The sequence below is a fragment of the Hypanus sabinus genome, chromosome 6 (assembly GCF_030144855.1).
Source record: "Hypanus sabinus isolate sHypSab1 chromosome 6, sHypSab1.hap1, whole genome shotgun sequence".
Taxonomy (NCBI): domain Eukaryota; kingdom Metazoa; phylum Chordata; class Chondrichthyes; order Myliobatiformes; family Dasyatidae; genus Hypanus; species Hypanus sabinus.
The window spans coordinates 158,278,404-158,293,620 of record NC_082711.1 but is presented as its reverse complement, the minus strand read 5'-3'; the positions used below and the strand labels follow the sequence as shown (position 1 = coordinate 158,293,620).

Below are 15,217 nucleotides of genomic sequence, written 5' to 3'. Positions count from 1 at the left end.
AAGATGCTGACACTCTCCACCTCTGATCCTCCAATGACAATTGGCTCATGGACCTCTGGGTTCCTTCTCCTAAATTCAATAATCTGCTCATTGGTCTTGCTGATATTGAGTAAGAAGCTCATGCACAAAATGCTGGAGGAGCTCAGTAGGTCAGGCAGCATCAATGGAAATGAATAGACTGTCAATGTTTTGGGCCGAGACCCTTCTCAGGACCGAGAAGGAAGGAGGAGTATGCCAGATTAAAAAGGGTGGGGGGGGTTGGGGGAAGGAGGCTAGTTGGAAGGTGATAGGTGAGGCCAAGTGGGTGGGACAGGTCAAAAGCTGGAGAAGAAGGAATCTGATAGGAGAGGAGAGTGGACTATAGGGGAAAGAAAAGGAGGAAGGGACCCAGGGGGAAGTAATAGGTAGGTGAGAAGATGTAAAAGGTCAGAGTGAGGAATAAAGGAAGGGTGGGGTGAAAATTGTTTGCCGAAAGGAGAAATTGATATTCATGCCATCAGGTTGGAGAATACCCAGATGGAACACAAGGTTTTGCTCCTGCACCCTGAGAGTGGCCTCATCTTGACACAAGAGAAGCCCATGGATAGATATGTCAGAATGGGAATCAGAATTAAAATGTTTGGCCTCCAGGATGGTGGATGGTGTGGAGGTGTTCAAAGAAGTGGTCCCCCAATTTATGATGGGTCTCATCGATGTAAAGGAGGCCACACCAGTGGAGGTGTATGGGCAGGTGTAACACCTCAGCCGCTTGCAGGGATAAGTGCCATGACGGATATTATTGGGTCTCACCAATGTAGAGGAGCCCGCATCGGAGCTCCAGACATAATGGACAATGCCGGCAGATTTCATGTCAAATGTTACCTCCCCGAAGGAGTGCCTGGGGCCCTGAATAGAGGTGAGGCAGATATATGGACAGGTGTAGTACTTGGGCCATTTGCAGGGTAAGTGCCGGGGGGCAATTAGCGGGTTGGTGTTACCACACAGTCAGATTTTCAAACTCCTTCCTGTATCGTCACCTCCTTTGGAGCACTGGTGTTTCTATTCTGAAGGCATGTGTTCTCTAATCAGTGTGTTTGCATCCTGACAGCCTTTGTCATCTGAATCTGACTGCACTCTGAAATCTGTCTGTATGCCGCACTCAGACTGAACACCACACCCCGTATCTTCTGACTGAAATCTGGCTGAAACCCTCCAAATAAACGCTGACTGTTACTCCACGTTCTCTGAGTGAACTCTAGCTGCAGTCTACTTCATCTGACTGCAGTCAGAATGTAATTGACACCATGTAGCTGAAACCTGGCTGTATTTCATATTGTCTGACTGAGATCCAGCCATACCCTTTACACCCTCCAGCTGAAGTCTGGCTGCTCAACAGCCTCTGACTGAAATCTGCCTTTGGACTGAAAAATAATATTCATTCAGAAGTTACTGAAGTGGATTTTGGAAAAAAATGTTTTGGCTAATATCTGAATTGACAGTTGTTTCCGTGAAACCTGATGTCTTCATTGGTTTCTGTTTGGGGTGGGCTGCACCTTCCATATATGTCTGTCGAAGTGAGCTAACAGAAGAGGAATGTAGCAACGTTGGAGGTCCCGGCGCTGCACAGACAGAAGAGGGGCGGGACTGTGAGGAGAATCTTTTATAACTTCACTGCCTCAGGGTTTTGTGATCCCTGAGTGTGTGTCTCAGCAAAAACAGATTAAGTTTGATGGAGAAAATTCAGCATCTCTTCCCCTGGGATTTTTAACCCTGGTGATAGCAGCTCCCAACAAACAGTGGTTTGGGTTTGAGATTTTCCTCCCAATTCTTGAGGATTTTCCACCAACTCCGGTCAGAGATTTGTGAAAGGGACTGAAGTTAAACCAGGAACTGGATAGAATAGCCCCTGCAGGGGGCCCTGCTAAGCATTCATATGACTCCGATTTAGAGGGGCAGGGACACCCTGCACTAGAAGTATCCACAGCCTCGGGTGAGAAACGAGTAGTCATGTCTGTGAGTTTCTTTGGTATTTCTGAGAGACCTAGAGAGAGCTAACAATAGTACATCCTTTCCAGTTCAAAAACTTTCACAGAAAATTTATTATCAAAATATGTATACATTATACAACCCAGAGCTTCATTTCCTGACTCGTATCACGAAACAAAGAAACCCAAAAAATACTACCCATGTATTAAAAACAAAGACTGTCAAACACATAGTGTACAGAGAAGGAAAAAAAAAGCAAATAGCCTTCTGAATTGAAGACTGCAAGAGAGTCCCATAGTTTAGTGCAGAGCCAAGTAAATTCATGGAGCAGCGATCTGAAGCAGCCCACCGTTCGCCTCAAGCCCCAACACACTGACCTTCTCAAGCTGTCTTGGTGCCTAAATCGACATCCAAACATCAGGTTCAATCGCCTCGTTATGCTCTGGGGCCTGGATTTTACTGCCTCAATTCGGCACTTAACCAACCTTTCCAGTTTGGCACGGCACGATGTCCAGACGTCGAGTTCAGTCTAATCAATATGCTCTGGTGCTTGAACCTTCCCACTTCGATTTGGCCTTTGGCACGGCACTTAAATTAATCGAACTTCGGGTCCTCCTCGTTCTCAACAACAGACCTCTGTTCTGCCATGTCAAATGGTCTTCAAGTCCAAAGGGAAGTTACAGACTATTACTTGCAATGATCATTTGCTTGCTTTTTTTTTGGGTGCCGTACTCTAGCAGAGCCTCAGCAACCTCTTTTGATTCAAGTGGTTGTCTTAGAGGAAAGATTATGTGAGTGGTCCCCCACGTCCTTCTCACAGTGCAGTGCTATTTTTTAACGAGGCCAAGTTGCGAGCTCGACACTCAACCCGGCACAGATGGAAAGTGTGTCTGGGAGCGGCCTGACTGGATTCGAACTCGGGAACCTTTGCTCCAGAGTCCGGCACTGATGTCACTGCACCACCAGGCGGTTCCATTTGCCTGTAAAAGTGTGATTAATGAAGTATTTAGTAGGTTTCCTTGTTTCATTAGCCACCAGTCAGAAGCTGCTGAAGTTCACAAGTGCCATCTTTAAAACCCTTGAAACCATTTTTTAATAATAGTGTTTGCATTGTCAATACACATTAGTACTTACTGTATGCATTTATGAACATTTTATTACATATCTGCATTTTACGATCTATTTTGATATAATTTTTTATTGTTTATAATTGTTGAATGTTCTTGTTTCTTTGTTGCATGTTGTGCCAGCACACCACAGCGGATTACTAATACATGTAAAAATATACTTGAATAAAGTAGATCCTTTACTGAGAGCTGCCATTATCAAATTGTCGAACAGTTTCTGGTGTAACAAGCACAAGAGATTCTGCAGATGCAAGAAATCTTGAGTGCTGGTGGAGTTCAGGCAATGTCCGTGGAGGGGAATAATCAGTCGATCCTTCAGACTGAGACCCTTCTTCAGGACTGGACGGGGAGGGTGAAGAAGCCAGGATAAGAAGGTGGGGTGAGGGGGAGTGGGGATGAAGTAAGAAGCTGGGAGATGATGGGTGCAAGAGGTAAAGGGCTGAGGAATCTGATAGGAGAAGGTAGTGGCCCATGGAAGAAAGGGAAGGAGGAAAAGCACCAGAGGGAGGTGATTGAGAGGGAAAGTGAAATGGTGAAGGAGAGAAGGGGAGACATTACTGGAAGTTGGAGAAACCAATGCTTATGCCCTCAGGTTGGAGGCTATCCACACAGAATATGAGTTGTTGCTCTTCAAACCTGAGTGTGGCCTCATCAGTTTTGTGCCCAATATCTAAGAAAGGAGGTGATGGCATTGGCGAGGATGCAGAGGAGGTTTACAAGAATGATCCCAGGAATGAAAGAGTGGATGTATTGGGAGTGTTTGATGGCTCTGGGCCCAAATTCACTGGAGTTTAGAAGAATGAGGACAGATCTCATTGACACATAGTGAATATTGAAAGGCCTAAATTGGACATGGAGAGAGTATGTTTCCAACAGTGGGAGAATCTAGGACTAGAGGGTACAGCATCAGAATAGAAGGACATCCATTTAGAACAGATGAAGGGAAATTTCTTTAGCTAGAAAGTGATGAATCTGTGGAATCCATTGCCACAGATGGCTTTGGAGGCCAATTCATTGGGTATATTTAAAGCAGAGTTTGATGGGATCTTGATTAGTTAAGGCATCAAAGATTACTGGGGGAAGACAGGAGAATGGGAAAATAAATCAGTCATGTTTGAATGGTAGAGGAAACTTGATGGGCTGAATGGCCTAATTCTGCTCATTGGCTTTATGATGAAAAGGGAACAAAATAGTCATTTATTCTGTCTGCATGTTTATACCTGTTCATGTTCCATTGGTGGGGGATGGGTCTAACAACAATGTAAGAATTTTTACATTCTTGAAATATCAATCATTGTTCAGTCGGCTTGTTCTGGAGAAAACTAATACTTTAGACACTGTTGCTATGTACTTGGCCAATTACAGGATCGGTCACAGGCTGTGAGCATTCTGGGGCCAAGCACAAGTATTTGCTGGCAATTGACTTTCCTCTAGGGCTACTCCTATTAAAGCCTCAAAAAGCAAAAATCACTGCATGTGCTGACAATCCACACACAAAAACTGAAAAATGTTAGAAGCCCTCAGCAGGTAAGGGAGCATTTGGGCAGAGAGAAGAAGAGTTAATATTTCAGGTCATTGACCTTGCATCAGATCTGAAACATCAACTCAGGTTCTTGTTCCGCAAGTTTTGCCTGAGCTACAAAAGACTTTTTGTTGAAGTAAATGGTCTCAGTTATGCTGGTGGATAGGTTTACCAATTTAAAAAAATAAATAAAAGAAGAAAAAGAAATGAGAGAACCAAAGGAAATTAAAAGTAATTTAAAACGTAAAAATAGGTTTACCCCAAATCCCGTGAAGTATATCACAGCAGAACCAATTAGATTGATAAAGTGAAAGACTTGCTATGGGTAGAGTGTGGTTGGAAAGAAGAACTAGGGTATAAAGAAGGAAAGGAGCTGATAGACTCCAATTTAAAGCAGGGTGATCATCAGTTCACAACAAAGGATAAAGTGTAATGCATAAGAAAATCTGCAAATGCTGGAAATCTAAAGAAACACACACAGAATGCTGGAGGAACTCAGCAGGTCGGGCAGTATCTATGGAAACGAGTAAACAGTCAAGCTTTCGAGCTGAGACCCTTCATCAGGACTCAGTGCTTTCTAAAAATGTTAATGGAACTTGGGAAGGGGGTACTTGTGTTGCCGCAGTTTCTTGGTGAAGGTTGCTGTCTCCCTGTGGATCAGGCTTCAGGAATGTTTCAGCTGGAACTGGTTAGGCTGAGTGACAGTAGTACAGAGTCAATGGCTTCCCTAGGGTGGGTGATTAGTGGCTCATATAGGCCCCCATTGTTGCCTTCCATCCTCTCCCACTGCCAAGCTGCTGACTTTGGAGCCTAACCATCTAAAATGCCTCCTCCACTGTCAAGATGAAGCCACACTCAGGTTGGAGGAACAACACCTTATATTCCATCTGGGTGGCCTCCAACCTGATGGCATGAACATTGATTTCTCTAACTTCCCGTAATGCCCCTCCTCTCCTTACCCCATCCCTGATTTATTTATTTCCCCCCTCCTTTTTTTTTTCTCTCTCTGCCCATCGCTCTGCCTGTTCTCAATCTCCCACTGGTGCTCCCCTCCCCCTTTCTTTCTCCCTAGGCCTCTCGTCTCATGATCCTTTCCCTTCTCCAGTTCTGTATCCCTTTTGCCAATCACCTTTCCAGCTCTTAGCTTCACCCCTCCCCCTCCTGTCTTCTCCTATCATTTCGGATCTCCCCCTCCCCCTCCCACTTTCAAATCTCTTACTATCTTTTCTTTCAGTTTGTCCTGACGAAGGGTCTTGGCCCGAAACGTCGACGTTGCTTCTTCCTATAGATGTTGCCTGGCCTGCTGCATTCCACCAGCATTTTGTGTGTGTTGCTTCTAAAATGCTGTTTGCTTACCGGATGATTTTAATAGAGACACCAGGGAGAGCAGATGGTGGATTCTGGAGCAACGATCAGTGGGTCAGGCAGCATTCTGATGCATGGTTTTGATGAGATGTGGACAATTCCTTGCAACCCCTCCCACCAGCAGATTCTGCTCAACCCGCTGTGTTCCTCCAGCAGCTGGATCTTTCTAAACTGAGCCTGAGTCAAGCGAATAGGGACAGTGGTCTTTTAATTATCAGGATATTCTTTCTAAAGCATCATTGAGCAGATGATGAAAATGCCCTCTGAGATTGTTCTGTTCCCTCAATAATAGGTTCATTTATTTATTATTATCAAAGTATATAACTCTGAAATTATTCTTCTCCAAATAGCCACGAAATCAAGAAAGAAAAGAACAGCAGCATGATTATCAACCCCCCCCCACCAGATCCATCCTCCCCGCACAAAAAAATGAACTAAAACAGAACAAGCACATCAGCCCCCAAATCCCCCTCTCATATACACAAAAGAAAAAAAAATGAGAGATTGGGCGAACAACCTAATAATAGCATAGTGATGACATCAAACATTTTCCTGGTTACAGACATTAAGTTAACTGGCCTATATTTACCTCTATTTTGCCTATATCCTTTTTTTAAATAATTACATAACATTTGTTGTCTTCCAATCCACTGGGACCTGCCCTGAGTCCAGAGAATTTTGGTAAATATCACAAATGTATCCACTATAATTTCTGCCATTTCTTTCAGTACTCTGGGATGCATCTCATCAGGACCAGGGGACTTGTCTACTGTTAGGCCTACCTCTTTAATGACAGTGATTGTACTGAGGTCCTCACCTCCAACTGCATCCATAACGTCTCTCTTTGGTATGTTAGACATATCCTCCACTGAGAAGACTGACACAAAATAATCATCCATAATTTCCACGTTACCCCCTCCTCATCTTCCAAAGGACTTGAGTTATCTTTAGCCAGCCTTTTCTAGTTTATATAATTATAAAAATGTTTACTATATTTTCTGTGCAAGTTAAAGTCCTCCTTGACAACTGGTGTTACATTCTTACATGCATCAGGTATTTCTTGGTTTATTGCCCATGCCACTGTAAGGTTATTATTTTGTGGCCTATAGACAACTACAGATGATTTTTCCCCCCTTTACTATTCCTAATCTCTACCGAGATGGACTGAACTTACTGCTCCTTAGATTTTATATTGTCTCTCACTATCACTCTGATCTTATCCTTGATTAAGAGGACTACCTTACATCCTTTACCTTCCTGCCTATTCTTCCATGTTATCTGATACCTTTGGATACTTAATTTCCAATTGTCTCCACCCTGCACCCACATTTCTGTAATGGTCAGCATAGCAGACCCCTTTGTACTGATTCGTGCCACAAGTTCACTGACCATGTTTTGAAAATTACGGGCACTCAGATAGTGCCCTTGCACTCATCAACCTTTTTAGAATCTAGTAATTTTAGCGTTCTTTCTAACTTTCACTGTGCTTTCTGCATTTCTTCCCTGTCTTTTTGCCTGGATTCTCATACCCCTGTCATATTCCCTTCCCTAAAGCACTAACAAACAGTTGCCCTTGGACATTGATCCCAGCCTTGCCCAACTGTAAACCATCCAATTTATACTGGTCCCATTTCCCATTGAAACACTGGTTACAATGGAACATTGACAGGATGCAGAGTTGAGCTAAGAAGTGGCCGATGCAGTTTAACCCAGTGAAGTGTGAAGTGATTCACTTTCGAAGGTAGAATGCAGGATTAATGACTGGATTCTTAGCAGTGTGGAGAAACAGAGGGATCTTGAGGTCAATGTCCATAGATTTCTCAAAGTTACCTTGCAAGTTGATAGGGTTGTTAAGAAAGTGTGTGGTGTGTTTGCCTTCATTACTCAGGGGATTGAGTACAAGAGCTGCGAGGTGTAAAGTTGCAGGTATATAAAACTCTGGTTAGACCACATGGAATATTCTTTTCAGTTCTGTTCTAGGAAGGGTAAGGAAGCTTTAGAGAGGGTACAGAGGAGATTTAGTAGAATGCTGTCTGGATTTAAAAGCATGCCTTATGAGGATAGGTTGAGCAAGTTTGGGCTTTTCTCTCTGGAGAGGAGGAGGATGTGAAGTGATTTGATAGAGGTGTACAAGATGATAAGCGGCATAGATCGAGTTGATAGCCAGAGACTTTGTCCCAGGGCAGAAATGGCTAATGAAAGAAGGCATAATTTTAAGGTGTTTGGAAGCAAGTATAAGGGGATGCGAGAACGAAGTTTGTTTTTTACAGAGTGATGAGTGCGTGGTGATAGAGGTAGAAACATTAGGGGAATTTAAGAAACTCTTAGATAGGCACATGGATGATTAAAAGAAAAAGTGGAGGGCTATGTAGGAGGGAAAGATTAGATTAATGTTATAGTAATTTAAAAGGTCAGCACAACATTTTGGGCCAAAGGGCCTGTACTGTGCTGTAATGTTCTATGTTCTATATAACAACCTGCCATCCCAGAAGAGTGTCCATTGGAACGGGCACAAATAGAAATGTGGTGAAAGCCTGGGACTAGATTTTGATAGAACAGGATTCTTGTGACCAAATAGCCAGAGGTGAGTACTGGTGATTCAGAATCAGGTTTACTGTCACCGGCATGTGACATGAAATTTGTTAACTTAGCAGCAGCAGTTCAATGCAATGCATAATCTAACAGAGGGAGAAAATAATAATAATAATAATAATAATAATAAAAAAATAAAATAAAATAAAACAAGATAAACAAATAAATCAATTATGTATATTGAATAGATTATTAAAAAATGTGCAAAAACAGAAATACTGTATATTTTTAAAAATGAGGTAGTGTCCAAAGCTTCAAAGTCCGTTCAGGAATCAGATGGCAAAGGGGAAGAAGCTGTTCTTGAATCGCTGAGTGTGTGCCTTCAGGCTTCTGTATCTCCTACCTGATGGTAACAGTGAGAAAAGGTGATAGAAAGAAGGGAAAGAGGAGATGTTGGACCATGAATGAGGGAGGGTATGGGAGGAAGTTCTGAAAGAGATGAGGAAATGGAAGATAGGATGATCGTAAGAAGGGCGAGGATGACCTCTTTGCAGGCTTAACACATGCAAGTTGCCCTTAGCTTATCTACGCGCTAAACATACTAATTTGTACTCGATTTCCAAAGTTCAGCTTCACTGACTTCATTCCTGCTCATCCTACCAGCAGCTTCTGCCTCCCTATTGCAGTAAGATTTCTTGAACTCTAGAAGTCCAAGCTGGCACCTATTATATTTGAAGTTGATTATTGGCTGCACTATTGTTTGCCTGGTTACAATATGATAAGTACACAGGAAACAAACCCAGGCTCTAACTTTCTACAATCAGCATCTCAGTAAGTGCACAGCGTGTTCCATTGGTAAGACATTTTCTGATTTATAATCTGTAAATCATTGTCCCAGATCTCCCACTTACCTTTACCAACCCTGTCCTGTGTGTCATGGCAATGCATAATACCAGAACTAATATGTTTGGGCTCTTTTGGACACAGTTTAAAGCTTCTCATGTGTTTTTAAAAAAGATACAAATTCATCAAAAGACCATGAAAAGTGACATGGGCAAGCTGTGCTCAAGCAGAATATCAAGATTAGGAACTCATATCCCAAGACTTCAAGAGGGCACCCCACTGGTGATCTCCATTTTCCTCTCCTTTGTTGACCATCTCTTTTTTTTATTTTCATCCTTACGTTAACAATCCAAGTCAGAAATGAGACCAGAACTCAGTAAAATTACTGAGCCAGATGCCTTTTGTATGAAGGGAATAAGGTCTTTATGAAATTAGTGGACCTCATGTCGATATATATTTGTTATTCATTAATATGATTTTGACCTGTGTTTGTCCCCTATCCTCTTTAACAGGGAGAAAAAAGTTCTAGTTTTAGAGAGCTGAATTACTAGCTCATTCATGAGGGTAAGACCAGGTCATTTAATATCCTATTTCATTAGTCTATGTGTAAATGTTCTGCTGCATTTGTAAAATCACTGTAAAACTTTGACCTCAACACAATTTTCCTATCATTTCTCCATTTTCCTTTGTGCCCAAAACTATTCTGTGTAACCAGTATTATTCTCACTCTATGTGGCTTTACCACACTGAATGGCATTACTACAGTGACACTGACAAGAAACTGGTATGTAGTCATACCATAATGCTGATTTGGAACTCAGGCGCATTTCCTCCAAAAGAGTGTGTGTTTCTCTAACATACATGTTATCCGATTACTCGTAAAAGTATTCAGTGCTCAAATAAAGCAAGTTCTTTTCACAAATGTAGGGCAAACATAGATTAGTTAATGTTGAGTAAACTGCACCAGCTAGCAATTCAGTCTGCTCATTGAAACCCAGCAGGAACAATATTTCGATCTCAGTACAAACAAACACTCGATACGTTGACTATATAATTATGGATATTTACTGCACCCGTTACTAATTAGACAACAGAAAATGTTCTTTACAAAATAAAATAGTATAGAGCTTATTGTAAAATGTACAAGTTGAGTTTACAAATAGCGATTTATGGAGAAATTTGTTTGGTTTATGGAGAGTACATACATTTGTTCAGTATTAAAGATTTTTCACTCTGATAGTGAAGCTTGATTAATACATGGTTGCTAAGATAGCTCTATGCATAATATTTTTGATGACATACTATAATATGCTTCAGTTCATGTGTAGCTAGGTAACTGGGGCTTTGTTCATACAAATTCAGGAGCTGTTATTTCATTGAGCAAAGGTTAAAATAGGGAGGAGGGGGTTGGTGGCTAAAAAAGCTGTTTTGTTTTACTTTAAGTGAAACATCTACACCAGAGTCTTAAATAGAATGAAGGTCTATGTGAGAGCTTGATTTCTCATGTATCTGACTACAAATTAAAAGTAAACATGCTGAGCATTGCCAGGGTGGAAAAGCATTTACTTTTGAAAATCAGCAAATTGTGTGACATGTTTCCACAAGGTTTCAGTGCCACAATTAAGAGTAAGACAGTTTAAGACACTGAATCAACAAGCAATGAAGTGGTGATTGCTTTGGTCTCCATGACTATTAATGTAACAAATACCTCAGAGATAAATTGCCTGTATCTATATGAAGTGTGTAATATTTTTATTTTCCTAGCTTTCATCTGACACTTTATCTCCCAGTCATTAAAGCTTCAGATGTTAGTTGTTATTTAAGAATTTCTTGTTTTTGACAACCTGTGCAAAGTCTATATTAAACTTTTCCAGATGAAGCATGGCACATTCCAGGCATAGTATGAAGCTTCCTCAATATTTTTTTGTAATTCCTGGAAGAATTATCTGTGTCAATATTTCCATTTTCCAAACCAAACTCCTTAGAAGCTGTCAGTGTTATGGAATTTGATGACAAATGATTCACACATCTCCACATACTTGGGTACTTTGTAGTAGAAATAGGGAGTATGGAATGCTTCTTGGGAAAAGATATTTGAAATTGTAGGAACTGTGGCCTGTTAGCAGTGAAGGAGCATTGAGTTGGGGCTAAGGACTTAAACAATTCATAACATTTGGATGCTCTACTCTTTTAAATTAATTCTAGTTAACAGTGACTCCATAAGGCCATAATCATCGCATCATATGGGACCCAAGCGCTCCCTAAGATGGGGAAAATAATAGCAAATAATGAGATTAATAGTGTTTACAAATGTAGCAGAATATTTACATGCTGATTAATGAAATAGGACAGTTTAATTACCTCAATTATTACTCAATGAGCTAGTTATTCAGCTCTCTAGAAATATTTTCACCTATTTACAGGATAAAGGACAAATATAGGTCAAATAGTATTGTATTATTTTAATGAACAACAAATATATATCCACATGAAGTGTCTTGACTACCAATTTCATAGAGACCTTATTCCCTTAACACAAAAGATATCTGGTCCAAATGGTGTACCTGCCCGGTTACTAAAGACCTGCACGGACCAACTGGCTGTAGCATTCAATCTCTCACTTGCATGGTCTGAGGTTCCCATCTCCTTCAAATTTGTTACCACAGGCAGCTGTAGAGGCCAGGTCATTGGGTGTATTTAAGGCAGAGATTGATAGGTTCTTGATTGGACACAACATCAAAGGTTACGGGGAGAAGGCCAGGGAGTGGGGATAACAAATTCCACAAATCCACCACCTTCTGGCTGAAGAAATTTCTCCACATTTCTGTTTTAAATGGACACCCCTCTATACTGAGGCTGTGCCCTCTTGTTCTAGACTTCCCCCACCATGGAAAACATCCTTTCCTCATCTACTCTGTCTAGGTCTCTCAACATTTGAAAGGTTTCAATGAGGTCCTTCCTCATCCTTCTATATTTCAGCGAGTACATACCCAGAGCCAGCAAATGTTCCTCATATGATTACCCTTTCATTCCCAGAAATAACCTTGTGAACCTCCTCTGAACCTTCTCCAATGTCAGCACATCTTTTCTTAGAAAAGGAGCTCAAAACTGTTCACAATACTCAAGGTAAGGTAAGGCCTCACCAGTGCCTTATAAAGCCACAGCATCACATCCCTGCTCTTGTATTCTAGACCTCTTGAAATGAATGCTAACATTGTATTTGCCTTCCTCACTACCGACTCTACCTGCAAGTTAATCTTTAGGATCTTCTGCACAAGGACTCCCACGTCCCTTTGCTTCTCAGAGTTTTGAATTTTCTCCCCATTTAGAAAATAGTCTGCACATTTACTTCTACTACCAAAGTGCATGAGCTTACATTTTCCAACATTATATTTCATTTGCCACTTTCATGCCCATTCTCCTAAGCTATCTATGTCCTTCTGTAGCCTACCTGTCTGCACAACTCTACCTGCCCTCCACCAATCTTTGTATCATCTGCAAACTTGTCATCAAAGCTATCTACTCCATCATCTAAATCATTGGTATACAGCATAAAAAGAAGTGGTCCCAACGCTGACCCCCGCAGAACACCAGTAGTCACTGGCAGCCAACCAGAAAAGGATACTTTTATACCCACTTGCTGCCTCCTACCAATCAGCCAATTCCCTAAGCATGTCAGTAACTTTCCTGTAATACCATGGGCCCTTAACTCCATAAACAGCCTCATGTGTGGCAACTTGACAAAGGCCTTCTGAAAGTCTAAATTTACAATATCCACTGCATCCCCTTTATCTATCCTACATGTAATCTCCTCAAAGAATTCCAACAGGTTTGTTAGGCAAGATTTTCCCCAAAGGACGCCATGCTGACTTCTTGTCACCAAGTACTCCATAATCTCATCCTTAACAGTTGACCCCAACATCTTCCCAACCACTGAGATCAGGGTAATTGGTCTATAATTTCCTTTCTGCTGCCTTCCTCCTTTCTTAAAGAGTGGAGTGACAGTTGCAATTTTCCAGTCTTCTGGTATCTTGCCAGAGGCCAGGGATCATCTCCAGTTTGCTTGCCATCACAGCAGGTCAACATCAGATGTAATTTCTCTTGTTCTTCACTTTGCTCTAGGCCAGGGGTCCCTAACCTGTGGTCTACAGACCCTTTTCTTAATGGTTATGGTCCATGGCATAAAAATAGTTGGAAACCTCTGCTCCAGACCATGTGGAAAACAAGAACTGATACATTGTCTGCAGATGCATCCTATCTTGATGCATCATAGTTTGGTATTGCAACTGTTCTGCCGTTGCATCTGCGCATAGAGGCATGCAAAAGTTTGGGCACCCCGGGTCAAAATTTCTGTTACTGTGAATAGTTAAGTGAGTAAAAGATGAACTGATTTCCAAAAGTCATAATGTTAAAGATGAAACATTCTTTTCAACATTTTAAGCAAGATTAGTGTATTATTTTTGTTTTGTACAATTTTAGAGTGAAAAAAAGGAGCACCATGCAAAAGTTTGGGTACCTCAAGAGATTTGAGCTCTCGGCTAACTTTTACCAAGGTCTCAGACCTTAATTAGCTTGTTAGGACTATGGCTTGTTCACAGTCATCGTTAGGAAGGGCCAGGTGATGCAAATTTCAAAGCTTTAAATATACCTTGACTCCTGAAACCTTGTCCCAACAATCATCAGCCATGGGCTCCTCTAAGCAGCAGCCTAGCACTCTGAAAATTAAAATAAATGATGCCCACAAAGCAGGAGAAGGCTATAAGAAGATAGCAAAGCGTTTTCAGGTAGCCATTTCCTCAGTTCATAACGTAATTAAGAAATGGCAGTTAACAGGAACGGTGGAGGTCAAGTTGAGGTCTGGAAGACCAAGAAAACTTTACGAGAGAACTGCTCATAGGATTGCTAGAAATGCAAATCAAAACCCCCATTTGACTGCAAAAGACCATCAGGAAGATTTAGCAGACTCTGGAGTGGTGGTACACTGTTCTACTGTGCAGCGACACCTGCACAAATATGACCTTCATGGAAGAGTCATCAGAAGAAAACCTTTCCTGCATCCTCACCACAAAATTCAGTATCAGAAGTTTGCAAAGGAACATCTAAACAAGCTTGATGCATTTTGGAAATAAGTCCTGTGGACTGATGAAGTTAAAATGGAACTTTTTGGCCACAATGAACAAAGTTAAGCTTGGAGAAAAAAGGGTGCAAAATTTCATGAAAAGAACACCTCTCCAACTATTAAGCACAGGGGTGATCGATCATGCTTTGGGCTTGTGTTGCAGCCAGTGGCACAGGAGGAAACATTTCACTGATAGAGGGAAGAATGAATTCAATTAAATACCAGCAAATTCTGGAAACAAACATCACACCGTCTGTAAAAAAAAAACTGAAAATGAAAAGAAGATGGCTTCTGTACAACAGGATAATGATCCTAAACACACCTCAAAATCCACAATGGACTACCTCAAGAAGCGCAAGCTGAAGATTTTGCCATGGCCCTCACAGTCCCCCGACCTAAACATCATCGAAAATCTGTTGATAGGCCTCAAAAGAGCAGTGCATGCAAGACAGCTCAAGAATCTCACAGAATTAGAAGCCTTTTGCAAGGAAGAATGGGCAAAAATCCCCCAAACAAGAATTGGAAGACTCTTGGTTAGCTCTAGAAAGCATTTACAAGCTGTGATACTTGCCAAAGGGGGTGTTACAAAGTACTGACCATGCAGGATGCCCATTCTTTTGCTTCGGGCCCTTTTCCTTTTTTGTTATTTTAAAACTGTAAAAGTTGGAAATATAAAAGTAATCTTGCTTAAAATATTAAAAGAAATCTGTCATCTTTAACTTTAGGCCTTTTGGAAATCAAGTC

At 41.4% G+C, this 15,217-nt stretch overlaps 1 protein-coding gene across 5 annotated transcripts in view; it reads left to right on the top strand.

Annotated features, from left to right (window-relative positions):
- The window catches only part of rab34a (RAB34, member RAS oncogene family a), a 54,468-nt gene that overhangs the window by 19,299 nt on the left and 19,952 nt on the right, over positions 1–15,217 (top strand). The window lies entirely within an intron of this gene.